Source organism: Chiloscyllium punctatum, unplaced genomic scaffold (assembly GCF_047496795.1).
Source record: "Chiloscyllium punctatum isolate Juve2018m unplaced genomic scaffold, sChiPun1.3 scaffold_282, whole genome shotgun sequence".
Lineage (NCBI taxonomy): Eukaryota > Metazoa > Chordata > Chondrichthyes > Orectolobiformes > Hemiscylliidae > Chiloscyllium > Chiloscyllium punctatum.
Genome location: NW_027310016.1, coordinates 171,110 through 184,242, shown reverse-complemented (window position 1 = coordinate 184,242; position 13,133 = coordinate 171,110). Strand labels below are relative to the sequence as shown.

At 47.1% G+C, this 13,133-nt stretch overlaps 1 long non-coding RNA gene across 3 annotated transcripts in view; it reads right to left on the bottom strand.

Annotated features, from left to right (window-relative positions):
* Window positions 1-13,133, bottom strand: part of LOC140472218 (uncharacterized) — a 46,108-nt gene that overhangs the window by 20,664 nt on the left and 12,311 nt on the right. For all 3 annotated transcript variants that reach the window (XR_011957476.1, XR_011957474.1, XR_011957475.1), the window contains exons 2-3: window positions 12,637-12,745; window positions 6,265-6,371 (exon numbers count right to left, since the gene is read on the bottom strand). This is a non-coding gene — a long non-coding RNA (uncharacterized lncRNA). The remainder of the gene's footprint in view (window positions 1-6,264; window positions 6,372-12,636; window positions 12,746-13,133) is intronic.

Sequence of the window (13,133 nt, the reverse complement as noted above, 5' to 3'; positions counted from 1 at the left end):
TAATAACCATTACCGTGAAAGAGTTAGAGCTGGGCAAGTTAATGGAGCTAAAGGTAGACAAGTCTCATTACCCTGATGGAATACATCCCAGGATACCAACAGAATTAGTGGGAGAAATAGCAAATACACTTAGAATAGAGTCTGACAGCAGAGACAGGCCCTTTGGCCCAAACTGGCCCATACCGACCAGAATGTCCATCCACGCTAACCCCATTTCACTGCACTTGGCCTATTTGCTTCTGACCCTTTCCTATCCATGTATTTGTCCAAATGCCTTTTACACGTTGAGTGTTCCTGCCTGAACCACTTCCACTGGCAGCTCCTTCCATATACATTCCACCCTCTGTGTAAAACAGTTGCCCCTCAGCTTCCCTTTTATTCTTTCTCCTCTAACCTTAAACTGATCTAATCAAGCCGTCCAATCCTTGAGTTCCTGGGAAAAAGACTGAGTGCATTCACCTTATCCATGCCTCTCATGGTCTTATACACTTCTAGAAAAGAACTCCCTCAGTTTCCTCTGCTCGAAACATAAAATCCTCGCTTGTCCAACCTCTCCCTATAACTCAGACCCCTGAGCCCTGGCAACTTCCTTGTAAATTGTTCTGCACTTTTTACAGTTTAAGAACTGAAACCTACATTACATTCATCATATTTCCAGTATTTCCCCACAGCGCTGGAACCAACGTGACAATGCCAATGGATTACAATCCATGATCGAGAATGAACCCCTTTACAACAATCCCGTTCTCAGTTTCTCTCTTCTTTGAACTGAAATCCAAACCAATCCCCCCACACCTTTCCTCCACACCCAGTTCTCACACACTCTCTCTTCGAATTCAGTCTCCGAGCTCCTGAAGAGAACCATCCTGCATACACTGCTTCCTGCACACTCTGGCCAAGACCCATCTGACTAAAATGACCCAAATTAGAATTCTAATTGCAGGCCCATCCTTGTCCCTTTCCATAACAACCCGGAATCTTCACAAAACAGTTCTTATAACTTTCTGCAAAACACTGCACCACTGATAGTCTGATCACATGTCAGGGTAGCAAAAAAGGGGCCATTCCCCTGGGTCCTGCTCCCAGAGGGATGAAGCTGCTAATGATAGATTAATCCCTCACACCCACAGCCTCCTTCCCAGGCACTGATCTATGCTACACATAGTCCCACAATTGGCCAGCACTGCGCCCGTGCACTTGTCTCCCCTATTACAGCACGTGCTCCCGATCATACAGGAGTCCGGGTGATTGACAGCAATTGCTGCCCAATATATGAGAATCCCTACAGTATGGAAACAGGCCCTTCGGCCAAACAAGTCCTTACTGACCCTCCAAACAGTAACTTACACAGACCCATTCCCCCTAACTAATGTAACTAATACTATGGGCAATTTAGAATGGCCAATTCACCTGCCCTACACATCTTTGGATTGTGGGAGGAAACCGGAGCACCCGGAGGGAACCCGCTCAGACACGGGGAGAATGAGCAAACTCCACACAGTTGTCCGTGGCTGGAATCGAACCCGGGTACCTGGTGCTGTGAGGCAGCAGTGCTAACTACTGAGCCGTCTCTATAGGGTGGAGGGGGCAGGGCTGGAGTACTGGGATAACGAGATTGTAAACCATGAATGAATGTGCATAACACTGGGGGATGGACAGGTCAGTGACGGACAGGATCAGTGCAGCAGCAGGAGGGGATCCTGGACAAACTGAGCAATGGGTGAGTCTGACAGGAGAGAAACTACAGGAAGGTTCTGCTTGGAGGCTCAGGCAGGGACAGCTGGGAGACTGTATGGCCTGGTGGCTTGGGCAAGTTTACGAATCAGCCTCTTCAAAGATGCAGTTTCTCAACTCTGAGCCTGATCCCCCTCGTCCAGAGATAAGGACACTTACACTATTTCCTGGTGGGCAAGGGATATAGGGACTCAATACAGACTCACTGACAAAATGCTGGCGTACTTGAACTTCATCCAGAATATTAACCCCTATAACTGGGCAACGCAGACCCCAATGTACAGAGTTAAATCCTGGATACTAATAACAGCTTTGCGCATGGGAAATCATATCTCATGAATTTGACTCAGTTTTTTTGAAGAAGTAACAAAGAGGATCGCTGAGGTCAGAGCATGGACATGATCCACATGGACTTCAGTAACGTGTTTGACAAGGTTCCTCATGGGAGACTGGTCAGCAAGGTTAGATCGCATGGAGTACAGAACTGGCCCGAAGGGAGAAGGCAGAGGGGGCTTTTCAGGCTGGAGGCCTGTGACCAGTGGAGTCTCACAAGGATCGGTGCTGGATCCACTACTTTTCGTCATTTATATCCATGATTTAGATGTGAACATAAGAGGTATTGTAAATAAGTTAGCAGATGACCCCAAAATGGGAGGGGTAGTAGACAGTGAAAAAGATTACCTCAGAGTACAAGAGGATCTGGATCAGATGGGTGAATGGGCTGAGGAGTTCAGTTTAGAAAAATGCGAACTGCTGCATTTTGGAAAAGCAAACTTTAGCAGGACTTATACAATCAATAGTAAGTTCCTGGGGAGTGCTGCTAAACAGAGACCTTGGAACGCAGGTTCATAGTTCCTTGACAGTCGAGTAGCAAGTAGATAGGATAGTGAAGGCCACAGTTGGTCTGCTTGTCTTTGCTGGTCACAGCATTGAGTAGAGGGGTTGGGAGGTCATATTGTGGCTGTACAGGACATTGCAAAAGTTGCTGAATCAATATCGCATAGAATTCTGTTCTCCTTCCTATCAGATGGATGTTCCTAAACTTTAAAAGAGATCAGAAAAGAATTATAGCATGTTGCCAGGGTTGGATAGGCTGTTTTTCCTGGAGCGTCAGAGGCTGAGTGGTGACCTGAAAGAGATTTTTAAAATCAGGCTGGGCATGGATAGGGTAAATAGACAAGATATTTGCCCTGCAGTGGGGGAGTACAGAACTCGGGGACTGGGAGGGAGGGTAGGCAGATCGAGAGGGGTGGGACCGAAATGGATGGGGAAAGAGCGGGGGATAGAGAGGGGTGGCACAGAGACAGGTCGGGACAGAAAGTGGGATTAGAGGAGGGGGGTGGGGTTGCGACTGACAGAAAGGGTGAGGCGAACAGACCGGGGTGGGGGGGGGGGGAGTCGGGGGAACAGGCCGATTGGGAGAGGTTGTGAAGAGATGGGCCGGTGGGGAAAGGCCGACAGAGGGAGGGGGAACAACAGGCCAACAGAGGGGGGGGGGTACAGACAGAGTAGGGGTAGATGGGGGGAGAGAAAACAGAGCGGGGGGAGACAGGGGGAACAGAGAGGGAAGATGGAGAGTTATTTTATAAATCTAAAACTCAATTCTGTTCCAGTTTTCTCCTCCTCACCTTAATTCCTTCTAAAGGGCTCAGAATAACTGCATAGTTCTTGGAAAGTAGAGTTTCAGGGAGATCAGGTGCTGAACATGGCATTTGGGACAATAACACTGAATGTAATATGCTGATCAATAAATGTACTCTGGTTCGATTCCACTGTCTGTGTGGTGTTTGCACATTCTCCGTGTTTCTGCGTGGGCTTCCTCTGGGCGCTCTTAATTTCCTCCCACAAATCCAAAGACATGTAGGTTAGCTGGATGAGCTTTGGGTAATGGTAGGTTACAGAGTTAGGGTGGAATGCTGTTCCGATGATTGGGATGCTCTCATGGGCCGAAAGGCCTGCTTCCACACTATAGGGATTCTGTCACTGAGTATAGGGATTAGGAGTCACGTTCTGGTTGAGTATGGCATTGGTGAGGCCAGTTTTAGAATACTGTATTCAATTGTGGTCTCCCTGATTTCAGAAAGATGTTACCAGAATAGGACTCAACCTCTGAATGACAAGCTCCTGCAAAGTGTTGACAGACAAACAGACCGTGCAGTGTGGGTTGATAGTTCCTTGAAAGTGTGGTTGAAGGTAGACAGGTCAGTGAAGGTGGTGTGCAGTATGCTAGCTGCTATTGGGCAGTGCATTGAGTATAGGAGTTAGGAGATCATGTTTTGGTTATACGGTTTATTGGCTCGGACACTTTTGGAAGCCCCAGACTGCTTTCAATTCCAGTCTCCCTGCGAGAGGAAAGATGTTGGGAAACTTGCAAGAGTTCAGAAAAGTTTTACTAGGGTGTTGCCAGTATTGGAACATTTGAACCACAGGGAGAGGCTGAATCGGCTGAGGCTATTTCCCTGCAGCACTGGACACTTTAGGTGGCTTTATCGAACTTTATAAAATAATGAGGAGCAATGATAGGGTGACTCGTCATGGTTTCTTTTTTTCCTCAGGGTAGGGGAGTCCAAACAAATGTGAATCTTTTTTCCAAGGTGGAAATGACAAATTCTAGAAGAGAGATGGCAAGTTTAAAGGATATGAAAACCGAAACAACTGAAGTTGCTGTAAACCAGGAAGAGAAGCAGAAGTTTCTGGAAAAGCTCAGCAGGTCTAGCAGCATCTGTGAAAAGAAATTAGAGTTAATGTATCTGAGGAAGGGTGACCAGACCTGAAACTTGAACTGAACTTTCTTCACAGATGCTGCATGACCTGCTGAGCATTTCCAACAACATCTGTGCAAGGTTAAAGGGAGTTGTTTGGAGTATATACCTGAGACTAACTTTATAAAGTGTGAGTGAGACCACATCTGGAGTAATGACAGAAGTTTTGGTCCCTTTATTTAAGGAAATACATCATTCCATCAGAGGCATTTCACTGAAGATTGACTGGGATGATCCCTGGTTTGCAGGGATTATCTTTTAAGAAAAGGCTGAAGAAGTTGGGACTCTACTCACTGGATTGGGAAGAATGAGAGGGGATCTCATTGTAACATGTAGGAATCTGAAGGAGTTTGACAGGGTAAACAATGGGAGGATGTTTCCCATCATGAGGGAGTCTGGAACCAGATTCTGGATCAGTCACGGGTTCTGTTTTGGATTCGTCAAGTTTAAGGCAACACTGACACGCGTCAGGGGTTTCAGTAGCAATGGAGCTGGGGTGAGGTGTAGACAAGCAACATTTTAAGAGATTGTAATTCCTGGTGTTTGTGATTGTGTAGATGTCTGATCAGAAGTTCACCTTGGGGTCAGATATGAGAGCAATATTGTCAAGAGTGTGGTTCTGCCTCAGACAGTTCCCAGGGAGAGGGAGGGGCTCAGCAGTAAGGGAAAGTAATTTGTAATAGCAACTGAAGGCAATGGGTTTAACCATTGTAATGTTCCGTTGCAGGAAATTGCAGCCAATCGCGTAGTGGGAGTGTGATGAGCAGTTTGATAACTGAGTAAAGGAGAGGGATGATGGGGAGGGAGAGCTGGGCATTGTCAGTGTACATGTGAAACCTAACACTGTGCTCTTGGACGATGTCACCTCCTGGTAGTATGTAGGTGAGAAACAGGAGGGACCGAGGAGAGATCCTTAAGGGACACCAAATACAAGGAATTCAGAAAGGAAAGAGAGAGTCGGGATGGAGTAGGTTTTTCAAACAATGGTGGGTTCAAATATTAGTTTGTAGCAGAATGGGAGAGAAGGACATAACCAGAAAAGACAGACAGGTAGAACAAGGAACAATATCTGTGAATTGGGGAGGGGGGGTGATGAGGAGGAGGAGCAGCCCAACTCCAAAAGCACTATTTCTACATCAGTGACATCACCCAACTCCACCCTAGTCTCAGCCCATTTACTGAAACACTCGTCCATCCCTGTGTTATCTCCAGACTTCATTATCCAAACACACTCCTGGCCAGCCTCCCACATTCAACTTCCATGTAATCTCGAGAGTTATCTAAAACCCTACTGCCGAAGTGCTCACTTGTACCAAAACTTGTTGATCCATCAAAAGGCTCCTATTAACAAGCAACAATTTAAAATTCTCACCCTTGATGTAATTCCTGGCTGTGAACATCCCTGTCTCCCTGCACCACACAACCTGTGAGACCCCGACAACTCATTTTCTTTCAGACTCCCAACGATGAGTTTATTCATTGCTTCACCTGTCTGGCTGTTTCTACTGTTGCCAAGGCAACGCGCTCTGGAATTCCCACCCTAACCCCCTCAGACCTGCTTTCCTCCTTTAAGGTATTCCTGAAAACCTGCTTATTTGGCAATTCTTTTGATCACCTGACCTAATATCCCCATCTGTGGCCTTATGTCAGAAGTTCTCAATAGTATTTCTGTGGAATTATAACCATGATAAAAAAAACTGTTGTTGATTTGCACATACATTGTCAACTCTTCAATGTTACTGAGTGAATAATCTATAACAGCTCTTACCCAAACACATTGTGGGAACACCTTCACCACACGAACTGCAGCTGTACAAGGAAGTCAAACATCACCTTCTCCACAGGCAATCGGGCTTTGGCACTGATCACTGGTATCTGTGGAGAGAGAAACACACAGTTGAAATTTCAGGGAGTGCAAAATGCATTATAGGGAGGGAAAATGGTGCAGAATTTGGGAAATTCAAATTTGTGTTTTACAATGTGCACTAAGTTCTGTAAAACCTCTCATCCCATACCATGAAAATTTCCTTCTCTTCCTGGTCAATATGTCTTTCCTTTCCCCTGCCCTTCACCTTCAAACATTTCCAATGCCTTGGTCACAACAACACTGTGCTGTCTGTGAAGTTTATCACGTGGTTGAGTATTGTCCCGCCCCTCATTCACTCCGATTGGTCGAAGGACCAACTTGCACCTCTCGCTCCCGTCCCCCACTCTTATTGGTCATGCGCTGACATCAATAATCCGAGGCCATTGTGGGCTGGAGCATGCTCAGTGCTTCCTGCTTTTGCTGCTGTTCAACAGGTATGAGAGAGAGGGGGCTCATCCCTGTTTCTCCTGATGTCAGACAATAACAACAACTACCTGCATTGTATGGAGCCTTTCACATTGACAAATCTCCTAAAATGCTTCACGAATGATGGAAACGTTGATTAAAGAGAACGATTTTTAGATACATATTTAAGGCGGACAGAGGGGTTTAGGGAAGATATTCCAAAGTTTGTGTCCTCGGCAGCTCCAATCGTGGAGTGATATAGGTGGGCAACAGCTTACATTGGAGACAGTTAGTGGCTAACCATAGGTTAACAACCTCATGTCATAGCCCCCTACCCCACACACCAGGCCCTGTTCTCACAGCCTGCCATTACACACTACCTATGGTAAGCCACGAACAGTCTCCATTAACAGCTAATGACCCTCCCCCAGCCAGATCGTTATCCCCTCCTTTATCCAACTGTTCTTCTCACTCTATCCCCATCTATCCTTTACTCCTTTTATCCTCCCCCCCACACTAACTTCTGCACATAAACTGACTTTTTTTCCGCAGTAACATCTGTCCTGAGGAAGGGACACTGGATCTGAAACTTTAACTCTGATTTATCATCACAGATATTGCCAGACCTGCTGAGCTTTTCCAGAACCTCCTGGTTGTTGTTTCTGATTTACATCTTCCGCAGTTCTTTTGGTTTTAATTTACCGGGAGTTTGTAATTCAGGTCCAACATCCTCTGTCCCAGTCTCTGCTGTCTCTCCCAACCCCAAACAGTGACACTGCACCTGCACAGCTCATGGACATGTGTTGTCTTGCTGGCCACACCCCTCATTCACTCCCATTGGCTGCAGGACCACACCGACTCTCCTCCCATTGGTCTGGAGCTGCCATCAATCAGCCGGGCCCCATTGTGATGAGGGTGGAGGGCTCCTCCCTCTCTCTGCCCCGGGATGAACTTCATCATTCACACTGAATGGGGCAGTGTCACAGAGCACAGGGCCTGGGGGCTATTCAGCCCATTGGGGCTGTACTCTCTCCCTCCGGAGATGCTGCAAGTCTGTCCCAAGTCTCCTCCCATGTGCCCTCGGCCCCCCAAATCTTTCCTTAAAAAGTAAAGTTCCAAATCTGTTTCAGAATACCTGCTGAATCTGTGTTGTTCAGACTGTTCCAGATGCCCAGAACTTACTGAGGAAAATAGCCAACAAAGAGACAGGCATAGCTGGGGCCCATACATGTGCCCATGGCTACCCCTTTGGTCTGGAGGAAGTGGGAGGATCCTTGGAATCCTCTCACCTTAACAATTTCTCCTTTGAATCCTTTGAACAGTTGATCTTCCGTAATTACACCAGCACCACTCCCCACCTCTTCCTCCGCTACATTGATGACTGCATCGGCGCCACCTCGTGCTCCCGCGAGGAAGTTGAGCAATTCATCAACTTCACCAACACATTCCACCCTGACCTTAAATTTACCTGGACCATCTCTGACACCTCCCTCCCCTTCCTGGACCTCTCCATCTCCATTAATGACGACCGACTTGACACTGACATTTTTTACAAACCCACTGACTCCCACAGCTACCTGGATTACACCTCTTCCCACCCTACCTCTTGCAAAAATGCCATCCCGTATTCCCAATTCCTCCGCCTCCGCCGGATCTGCTCCCAGGAGGACCAGTTCCACCACAGAACACACCAGTTGCCTCCTTCTTTAGAGACTGCAATTTCCCTTCCCACGTGGTTAAAGATGCCCTCCAACGCATCTCGTCCACATCCCGCACCTCCGCCCTCAGACCCCACCCTTCCAAACGTAACAAGGACAGAACGCCCCTGGTGCTCACCTTCCACCCTACCAACCTTCGCATAAACCAAATCATCCGCCGACATTTCCGCCACCTCCAAACAGACCCCACCACCAGGGATATATTTCCCTCCCCACCCCTTTCCACCTTCCGCAAATACCGTTCCCTCCGTGACTACCTGGTCAGGTCCACGCCCCCAAACAACCCACCCTCCAATCCTGGCACTTTCCCCTGCCACCGCAGGAATTGCAAAACCTGCACCCACACCTCCTCCCTCACCTCTATCCAAGGCCAGAAAGGAGCCTTCCACATCCAAAGTTTTACTTGCACATCCACTAATATCACTTATTGTATCCGTTGCTCCCGATGCGGTCTCCTCTACATTGGGGAGACTGGGCACCTCCTAGGAGGCACTTTAGGGAACATCTCCGGGACACCCGCACCAATCAACCACACCGCCCCGTGGCCCAACATTTCAACTCCCCCTCCCACTCTGCCGAGGACATGGAGGTCCTGGGCCTCCTTCACCGCCGCTCCCTCACCACCAGACGCCTGGAGGAAGAACGCCTCATCTTCCGCCTCGGAACACTTCAACCCCAGGGCATCAATGTGGACTTCAGCAGTTTCTTCATTTCCCCTTCCCCCACCTCACCCTAGTTCTAAACTTTCAGCTCAGTAATTGTCCCCTTGACTTGTCCTACCTGCCTATCTTCCTTTCCACCTATTCACTCCACCCTGTCCTCCTTGACCTATCACCTTCATCCCCTCCCCCACTCACCCATTGTACTCTATGCTACTTTCTCCCCACCCCCACCCTTCTCTAGTTTATCTCTCCACGCTTCAGGCTCACTGCGTTTATTCCTGATGAAGGGCTTTTGCCCGAAACTTCGATTTCGAAGCTACTTGGATGCTGCCTGAACTGCTGTGCTCTTCCAGCACCACTAATCCATCAAAACCCTTCCTATTCATGTACCCAATTGGAAGCCTTTTAAATGTTGTGATTTTATCAGCCTCCACTCCTTCATCTGGTAGCCCCTCCCATACACACACCACACTCAGCTTGAAAACGTTGCCATTTAGATCCCTTTTAAATGTTTGCCCTCTCAACTTAAACCCAGGTGCTCTAGTTTTGGACCCACCTAACCTGAGGAAATAGGACCCCTGCTGCCCACCTTATCCACGCCCCTCGTGATTTTATAAATCTCCATGAAGTCACCTCTCAGTCTTTGACTCACCAGAGAAAATAGCCCCAGCCTATTCGGCCTCTCCCTGTAGGCCAAATCCTCCAATCCTGGCAACGTTTTTGTAAATCTTATCCAACATCCTTCCCAGAACAGAGTAATTCAAACTGAAAACAGAATTCCAGAAGTGGCTTAATCAATGTCCTGTCCAGCCACAATATGACATCCCAGCTTCTGTATTCAATGTATTGACCAATAACGGAGAGCATTAATGGAGTCCCATTTGCCAGCGGTTCACCCTTATCCCTCTAAATCCTTCCTCTTCATGTACCCAATCAGATGACATTTAAATGCTGCAATTGTACTAGCCTCCACCCCTTCCTCTGGCAGTTCATTCCATACTTGCAATGCCCTCAACATGAATAAGATGCCCCTTAGATCCCTTTTAAACCTTTTCCCTCTCACCTTAAGCCTGTACCCTCTAGTTCTGGAGCCACCGAACTTGGGAAAAAGTCCCTGACTGCTCACCTTATCCATGCCCTTCTTGATTTTATAAGATCACCTCTTAGCCTCCAACCCTCCAGGGAAAATATTCCCTGCTTATTCAGCCTTTCCCAACAGCTCAAACCGTCCAATCCTGGCAAAGTCCCTGCAAATGTTTTCTGAACCCTTTCAAGTTTCTCAACATTATTCCAAGAACAGGGAGATTGGAACTGAAAACAGAATTCCAGAAAAGCTGTAATCAGTGCCCTGTCCAGCCACAATATGACGTTACAACAGCTGCATTCAATGCATTGACCAATAACGGGGAGTGTACTAAATGCTGCATTCACTCCCCTGCCTACCTGTGACTCTACTTTCAAGGAACTAGGAACCTGCACTCCAAGGTCCCTTTGTTCAGCAATGTTCCCCAGGACTTTACCATTAAGTGTATAAGTCCTGCCCTGATTTGCCTTTCCAAAATACAACAGCTCACATTTATCTAAATTTAACTCCATCTGCCATTCCTTGCTCCAATGGTCCATCTGATCAAGATCCTGTTGTATTCTGAACCAACCTTCTTCACTGTCCACTACACCTCCAATTTTGGTGCCTTCTGTAAACCTATTGACCATACCTCATATTCACATCCAAGTCATTTATTTAAGGACCCAATATCCATCCTTGCAGCACATTGCTGCTCACAGGCCTCCAGTCCGCAAAGCAACCCTCCATCATCATCCTCTGTCTCCTACCTTCAAGGCAGTTTTGTAATGGCTTGCTCTCCCTTCATTCCATGTTATCTAACCCTGCTAACCAGTCTGCTTTGTGGAACCTTGTTGAATGTCCATATAAACAACATTCACTGCCTGGCTTAATCAATTTTCTTTGTCACTTCAAAACACTCACTCAAGTTAGTGAAACACAATTGTGCATGTACAAAGCCACATTGACTCTCCCTGTTATTCCTTACCTTTCCAAATAGATGGATATCCTGTCCCTCAGAATCCTTTCCAACAACTTGACTTCAGGCTCACTGTTCTCTTGTTCCATGGCCTCTCCTTACCACATTTGAAAATAATGGCACCTCACCTGTCGTTATCAATGATACAAATACCTCAGGAGAGGTCCAACAATCACATCCCTAGATTTCCAGAAAGTTCCAGGATACACCTGATCAGGTTCCAGGGCTTTATCCACCTCGATGTGATTTAAGACATCCAGTCCCACCTCCTCTGTAACATGGACACTTTTTAAGTTATCACTGTTTAATTCTCCAAACTCTCGAGCTTCCATATACTTCTCCAGTATAAATGACGTGAAATATTTGCATATCATTCGCACCCCCTGTGGTTCCATAGACAGCCTTGTTGACCTTTAAGGGGTCCTATTCTCTGGTCCAGTTAATCTTTTGTCTGTGATATATTTGTTTAATCTCTTTGGATCCTATTCCAGGACATCCCAGAAAGGCCTACTTCAAGGACCGTAATTTTCCTCTGACTTGATCAACAATGCCCTCCAACACATACCCTCCACTTCCCGCACCTCCGCCTTTACCCCACCCCTCCAGCCACAATAAAGAATATAACCCTGCGGTCTTCACCTTCCACCCCACTAATCTCCAGATACAGCACACTAACCTCGGTTATTTCTGCTACCTCATGTCAGACCCCACCACCAGAGACATATTTCCCTCCCCAACCCTATCTGTGTACTACAGAGACCATTCCCTCTGCACCTCGCATGTTCGGTCCACACCCTCCCACCAACCCATGCTCCACACCCTTGACCCTCCCTTGCTGCCACGGGAATGTAAAACGTGCGGCCACACCTCCCTCTGACCTCTGTCCAAGACCACAAAAGGATCTTTTCACATCAGGCAGAGATTTGCCTGCACATCCCAAAACCTCATCTACTGCAGCTAGATACTATGAGAAATTTAAACATGGCTCATTCAACTAACCTACACATCTTTGGACTGTGGGAGCAAACTGGAATACCCGAAGGAAACCCTCACAGACACTGGGGAGAATGTGCCAACTTGAACACAGGCAGTCACCTGAGGCTGGAATCAAACCCAGGTCCCTGGTGCTGAGGAAGCAGTGCTCATCACTGAGCCACAATACTGTGGGATCTTTGGTGCTGATGTGATGCCCCACTGATACCTCAGTCACTCACCCTGCCTCATGTCCTGATGACAGAGTGAAATTATCGCTAGACAGTTAATCCAGAGACCCAGATAACGATCTGGGGATCTGGGTTTGAATCCCATCATGGCAGATGGTGGAACATGAATTCAATAAATATCTGGAAAAAATAATCTAGTGACGACAAGGAATCCATTGTCAATTGTTGGAAAAACTCATCTGGTTCACGCACGACCTTTAGGGAAGGAAAATGCCATCCTGACCTGGTCTGGTCTGCATGGGACTCCAGACCTATAGCAACGTGGTTGACTCTTAACTGCCCTCTGGGTAAACGCAGCAATAAATGCTGGCCGAGCCAGTGACAGCCTCATCCTGTGAGTGAATAAAGAAAACAGGTCAGGTTTTGTTCCTTCTCTAGTAGGTACATCCTACAAACTGAATCTGAAATGTTCTCGTACACACTGAACAAATACCTTTCCAGCCAAGCCCTTAACACTACAGCACTCTGAGGCCATGTAAAGTTCAAACCCCTTATCATTGCAACTACATTATTCTTACAGATAACTGAGATCTCTCGGTAAAATTTTGTCTCAATTCCCTGCTGACTACTGGGAGAGGGTCTATAATACAATCCCAATAAGATGGTCATCCCTTTCTTATTTCTCAGTACCAACCAAATAACTGCCTGGATGTACTCCGAGGAATATCCTCCCGAAGCCCAGCCGTAACATTATCCCTAAACAAAGATGCCACTCCCCCT